Here is a 6,495-nt window from a genome sequence, read left to right as displayed (position 1 = left end):
AAGCAGAAATTATGAATTATTTTGACTAATAGTTAAGATCAGAGGAATGAAAGAGCGTTGGAAGGAATCCCTTTTTATGGTAATTTGGTTAAAAAGAAACTCAGATTTCAGATAAAGACATTTATTAAAGGAGACAGATTTGACCCGAGGACAACAGGAGGGTTAAGAGACGTGTCCTCTCAGGACTCCCGTGAGACTGCGTTGGTCCATCTGATGCTATGATGAACTGAACAGACTTTCGGTATTTCAGTGTTTATGAGTCTGGGTTGTGTTTGATGTTTGATGCAAGAAGAAAACCAGAGTAAAGATTTTGTAAATATAATTTATTCTCCCGTGACTTCTCGGTCATGAGTCTATGTAAAGGTTAAAGGTTAAAGGTTAAAGGTTAAAGGTTGACGCTGGCTGTCCCGGCGCACTCTGCAGACCTCCACAAAGCCAGAGCCAATCAGACTGTTTGGGTTTCCGCGGCGGCCATTTTGGGTCCACAGCTAACCAGGGGGAGCTTAAAGGAACAATCCCACGTTTCCGTAAATACTCTCGTTCTGTGTCAGATGTTTCAGATGCATATCAGTTTCCGCTGCTATGCTATGCTAGCATTATCCCCGGCTTCCAATCTTTTCGCTGAAGCTACGCTATCTCTTTTCCCTCAGTTTTATGTCTTTTTGCTAAGCTATGCTAGCCGTTTTCCCCAGCTTCCAGTCTTTTTTGCTAAGTTATGCTAGCTGTTTCCACCGGATTTCAGTCTTTTTGCTAAGCTACACTAGCAGTGTCCCTGTCTTCTCGTCTTTTTTGCTAAGCTATGCTAGCAGTTTTCCCCGGCTTCAAGTCTTTTTGCCAAGCTACGCTAGCCACTTTTGCCTGGCTTCCAGTCTTTTTTTACTAAGCTACGCTAGCAGTTTTCCCTCGGCTTCCAGTCTTTTTTGCTAAGCTATGCTAACCATGTCTTGGACACAGAGATGAAACTAAAATGAAACATCTGAAAAACAAAAACAAAATATTTTAAAACCTGGATTCCTGTAACTCTTGTCGTAACTAACAGTCGCTAACATGGTGCTCAGTCTGATCGTGGCTCTGGACGTCCCGGTGTGTTTCTAACGTGTGTTTGACGTGTAAGGCAAACTCCAGCGGTGTGTTGCCCCCCCCCAAACCCCCACACCCCACCCCTCCCTCACTGGAAATGGAAGGAAATGGCCAGTAACTCAGCCTTACAGTTCCCATTGTCACTGCCCGATGTGAGTCCAGTGCAGATGTGAGTCGCGCATGCGTCACCTTGCGACAAGTAGCCTTCGAGATGCTAACGAGATGCTAACGAGAGACTTCTGTAGCGTCAACACAGTAAAAATGGAGCTACTTACCCAAGTTGGATCACTGCTAGCTTAGCTACAAGTTAGCATCAAACACAACAAAGGGTGTCAGTTGAATGGTGTTCTGGAGCTAACGTTAGCATCAAACAACCATAGATAGTTACAACGCTTCACAGTTATGTCATAAACCGTTTACATCTGAGCATGCAAGACACATCTGCTCTCAGTTGTCTCAATGTGGTGAAACATGTTTTAAATTTCAACCTGAGTGACTTGTGTTGAGGTTGTTGCTGATTTTCCTTCTTTTCTAAGACTTTTGCAGACTGGTTCGGACCAGTCCCGACCAGTTCGGACCATTCCCGATCGGTTCGGACCAGTCCTGACCGGTTTGGACCAGTCCCGGCCGGTTTGGACCAGTTCCGACTGGTTTTGACAAATCCTGGCTGGTTTGGACCAGTCCCGACCAGCATGGACCAGTCCCGGCCGGTTTGGACCGATCACGACCAGTTTGGACTAGTCGCCCGACCAGTTTGGACCAGTCCTGACCGGTTTGGACCAGTTGTCCAACCGGTTTGTACCAGTCCCGGCTGGTTTGGACCAGTCCCGACCGGTTTGGACCCAGTCCCGGCCGGTCCGGACCAGTGTTTGTATGATACAGTGAAACAGTGTTGTTGTATCAGTCCGGTGTGCACCTTCTCTTCATGTGCCAAAGCACGTATTCAAAACTAAACAGTACTGAGAATACAGAGTGAAGTCGTTGGCTAATATATCACTTTATGTTTTTGAGTATTTCTTGTTGTTATTTTGGGCCGGATACCAGTTTATAGCCAGTTACAGTCTCTTACACCAGTTTGAGCCGGTTATATCTAGATGAAAATAATTAAATTATCACATAAATTCATTTTTTATATGGGAAATGTACATTAAAAATGACTGCTTGATAAATTTGATGAATCAGATGTTTTGCACAGTTGTGAGGACCTGCTAACGTGAGCTAGCTCTCGCAAGTTAAGTCTGTTAATAAGTCATTATAAATGCATTATATCACATTCATTAGCAAGTTTAGACTCCCATGATCATCCGCTGTGTTGAGAGAGCAACCTAAGTTTTCACTATGTGAGGAGATTGCACTTTGCACCAAGTAGCCTCCAAGATGCTAACGAGAGACTTCTGTAATATCAACACAGTAAAAATGGACCTACTTAACCAAGTTGGTTCACTGCTAGCTTAGCTACAAGTTAGCATCAAACACAAAAAAGGCTGTCAGTTGAATGGTGTTTTGAGCTAACGTTAGCATAGCTAGCTACAAAGTTTCTGAAATGATTTCCATCTTCTGTTATTGTTTGTAATGAGAAAACTTTATTATTTCATGGATTTCACAAATTTCAGTATGACAGTTATGTCGTAAACCGTTTAAATCTGAGCATGAGACTCACATCTGCATTGAGAGAGCGACCTCAGTTTCCCAAACAGCTAACGTTGATTACCGCGTTAGCTCAACGTTCACGAGTGGCCTGTCAAGCTCTGAGTTTTTATGTGACGACAAAGCTAACATTAGATCAGCGGAAGCAGAGATGCTTTTTGCTGTGGCGACGCTGCCATGACAGTAAGCAAGCTACTGAACAACTTCAGTTTTAATTATTGTTATGCAATTATTCAAAGATGTGGTATAGAAAGAGATAGAAAAGGGTTCAATTAAGTACACAGACACCACAACTAATCCCTGTTGTGATGAAATGTCACGTTAGCATCTCCCAAAACAAAATCTTTTTACAGTCATGTTACACACGTATCATACACATGTTACACATTACACTACATTCGAGTTGTATTTTTGGTTGGCTACTTTCCATTTAACCCCTCTGAGGATGAAAGATGCACCGACGCGTCCAAATGGCGTTTAACAAAACATTTCTACTTAAAAAGGGATATTACAAATAATTTATTCTGGATTTTCATGGTCAAAGGACCCTCATGACCCTGTGACCTTTCATCCATCTACGCGATGCCAACGAGGCCCCGCCCCTTTTAGGGAACGGACGATGACATCATCGAACATATAATTTGAAGCTGGTTCGTGACACGGAGCTCTTTAACATCCAATCAGAGGAGGACTCTCACCTCCTCCTGACACGGGTTCCTGGATCGGCAACCGGGCGGCACAATCCTCATCGTTACCATGGTGACAACAGAACTAGTTACCATGACAACATCCTTAATCTCTTTTTCTCTCTCTCTCTCCCTCTCTCTGATATATTTTTAAATACTAAAAGCGTGGGCTTATATATTTTATTTGTGAATGTTACATTTTAATTAAATAGGGATACGTGAGCTGGGTTTAGACCGTCGTGAGACAGGTTAGTTTTACCCTTAACAAGCCTACTTCATATTAGATTATAAGACTTAATGATTAAATAAATATATTTTTTTAACTTTGGATTCCAAGGGGTTTAATTTATTTATTTATTTATTTTAATTTATTTCATTTTCTTTCTTTATTTATTTATTTATTTACTTATTTACTTATTTACTTATTTATTTACTTATTTATTTGTATTTAGTTAAATTAAATTAAATTACATTTTATTTGTTGTGTTTTAAATTTTTATTTTATTTTATTTTATTTATTTTTCTTGAGTTTGTGTAGCTGTGACGTCACCGTGATGCGTGCTGATGAAACGCTCTGTAATAATAACAACAACAACCTTTTTTATTTAGTCTACTGGTTAAAAGCACACAGCCCCGCCCCCCTGACTCTCTCCGGCCCTCTGATTGGCCGGTTCTCCTGTCACTCCGAGATCGGCAGATCAGCCGTGGAGCGCTGACGTCACGCGGGATTTCCCCGACACACTTCCCGTCACCGAAGAATAGAAAACAAAGAAGATGGCGGCTCTGCGGTACGGAGGCAGCTCATTGGCTGTGAGAGAACACAGCTTCAATCCTATTGGCTGTGAGCCACAGCTCATTGGTCCGGGTGGGAAGGGGGGCGGGATCAGTCCAGTCCACCATCAAAACATAGAACGGAACAGTTAGAAAACATCTGCGGGTTTTAATGAAAGCTTTTATTGTTTTGATCATTTTATTTTAACCCTCGTGTCTTCGACCTGCAACTCTGTGTTTTTCTGTGTTGAAATTTCAACATTTCGTTTATTCTACACTTTTCTCAACATTGTTTTCAATTTTATTCATATTTTTTGTCACTTTAATTATGTTTTAGTAAAACAAAATAATGTCATTTTTCCAATGTTTTTGATGTTTCTTTTGTCACTTTTTTAGATTTTTATTGTCATTTTTTCAATTTTGTCTGAGTTCAAAAAACTTTTTTCATATTTTCCAATTTTTTTTGTCAGTTTATAAAATATGTTTTAGAATAAATAAAAAATAAATAAAAGATTTATTGTCACTTTTTCCGTTTTTTCACTTTTTTAATTGTTTGAGTAAAAAATATTTTTTGTCAGTTTTTGGTTATGTTTTAGTAAAATAAAGATATTTCATAAATGTTTTATTTATTTTATTATATTTATTTAAAAAAATTAAATGTTGTCACTTTTTCCGATTTTTTGTCACTTTGTTATTATGTTTTAGTAAAAATAAAACATTTTTTGTCACTTTTTCCAATGTTTTTAATGTTTCTTTTGTCACTTTTTCCGATTTGTTTGTCACTTATTTAATTGTATTAGAAAAAAATATTTTTTGTCATTTTTTTTTGCCTTTTCTTCTACTTATGTTTTAGTTAAAAAAATAAGATCCCTGCCATTTTTTCAATGTTTTTGATGTTTCTTTTGTCACCTTTTCTGATTTTTTTGTCACTATTTTAATAATATTTGCAGATCTATGTAATTCTATCTCTATGCACACGGCTCCCTGTTACGGTCCATGCTCCCGGCACACAGCAGCCAGTCAGTCGGTCTGTAGTTTATTTGTAGTCCAGTCTGTAGTCCAGTGTTAGGCTGCGAGGGGGACTCGAACCCGCGACCAGCTGTTCAGTTGTTATCTCACTTCCTCCTCGTATCTTTGCATCGGAGACTTTGACCGAAACATGCTTTGATCCTCCGGTGGCTGCTGGGTAATAAAGTGCCTCTCTGTGCTGCTCGGTTTCTGTTCCTCAAAGCGTCTCTTTCTCCGGAGAAATGTCAGCTGTCGACCGGGACCGGGTCCTGAACCGAACCGGAGCCGAGACGGAGCAGCAGGACGAGCCCGGGATCCTGCAGCCGCAGACCGTGTTCGTCATCCTCGACTCGGCCGAGACCCTCAACGTGGTCCGGTGAGTCCCGGAAGTTCTGGAAAGCACCGTTATGTCTGCTGCGGAGAGACTCTCACGCCAAACCCCGTTCAGAAAATCAGTGTTTTTAAATGCGTTACGTTCAATGGCACAAATACACATCTACGTTAACATCACTGAATACATTTGTCAGATGTTAAGTGTCTAATGGTCAAATCGGCAAATATATCATACAGCAAAAATATTCCCTTCATAGTATTTAATAAGGTAACACGTAAAATCTGGGCTCTGCGGTCGCAGTTTAAATGAATGAGGAGTCGCTTAATAAAGTCCAATTTCCCATTTGAATATGTTTTGCTATGTGACTTTGATTAATGCCGAATACATTTGCAGTTCCTATGGATTAAAGAAAACTACTTACATCTGCTTTGTTGTACTTCTTATAGTGCGGAGAGGAAACTTAATTTGAAATTGCAGAGGTTTCCAACGAAGTTTGGCCATAACATAGCATTCCATTACGCAATGTTTTGAATAGACTACGTAAAGTTGCTAGTTGAAGTAGATCCATTTGACTGTTGACATCGAAGGTGAAGTTCTAAACACATCAACTTTAGTTATTCAGTGTCCTCTGACACAGTTGAAATCTGCAAATCAACAATCCACAAACATCTAATCTGTATCAAGTCTCGTTGTATTCCGTAAAGTGGACATGCAGAACAACAAATCTCTGTCATTTAAGTATAACTTTTAATAACACGAATCGTGTTGTTGTTGCATAACATCCATGCCGAATTGAAATGTGTTTACTAATAATTCAAAGATTCAGTTTCAGTCTTCTTTTGAACGTTAGTTAAATTATCTGAGAGGGAAGTCATCTTTAAATCATCGAAGTTATGAATGGAGTTTGTTGTGAACTGCTCGCCAGGTAACTGTAGCCATAAAGAATCAAGTTAAAGTGTGTAAGATTGG

Source organism: Etheostoma cragini, unplaced genomic scaffold (genome assembly GCF_013103735.1).
Source record: "Etheostoma cragini isolate CJK2018 unplaced genomic scaffold, CSU_Ecrag_1.0 ScbMSFa_4658, whole genome shotgun sequence".
Lineage (NCBI taxonomy): Eukaryota > Metazoa > Chordata > Actinopteri > Perciformes > Percidae > Etheostoma > Etheostoma cragini.
This window is presented reverse-complemented; position numbering follows the sequence as displayed.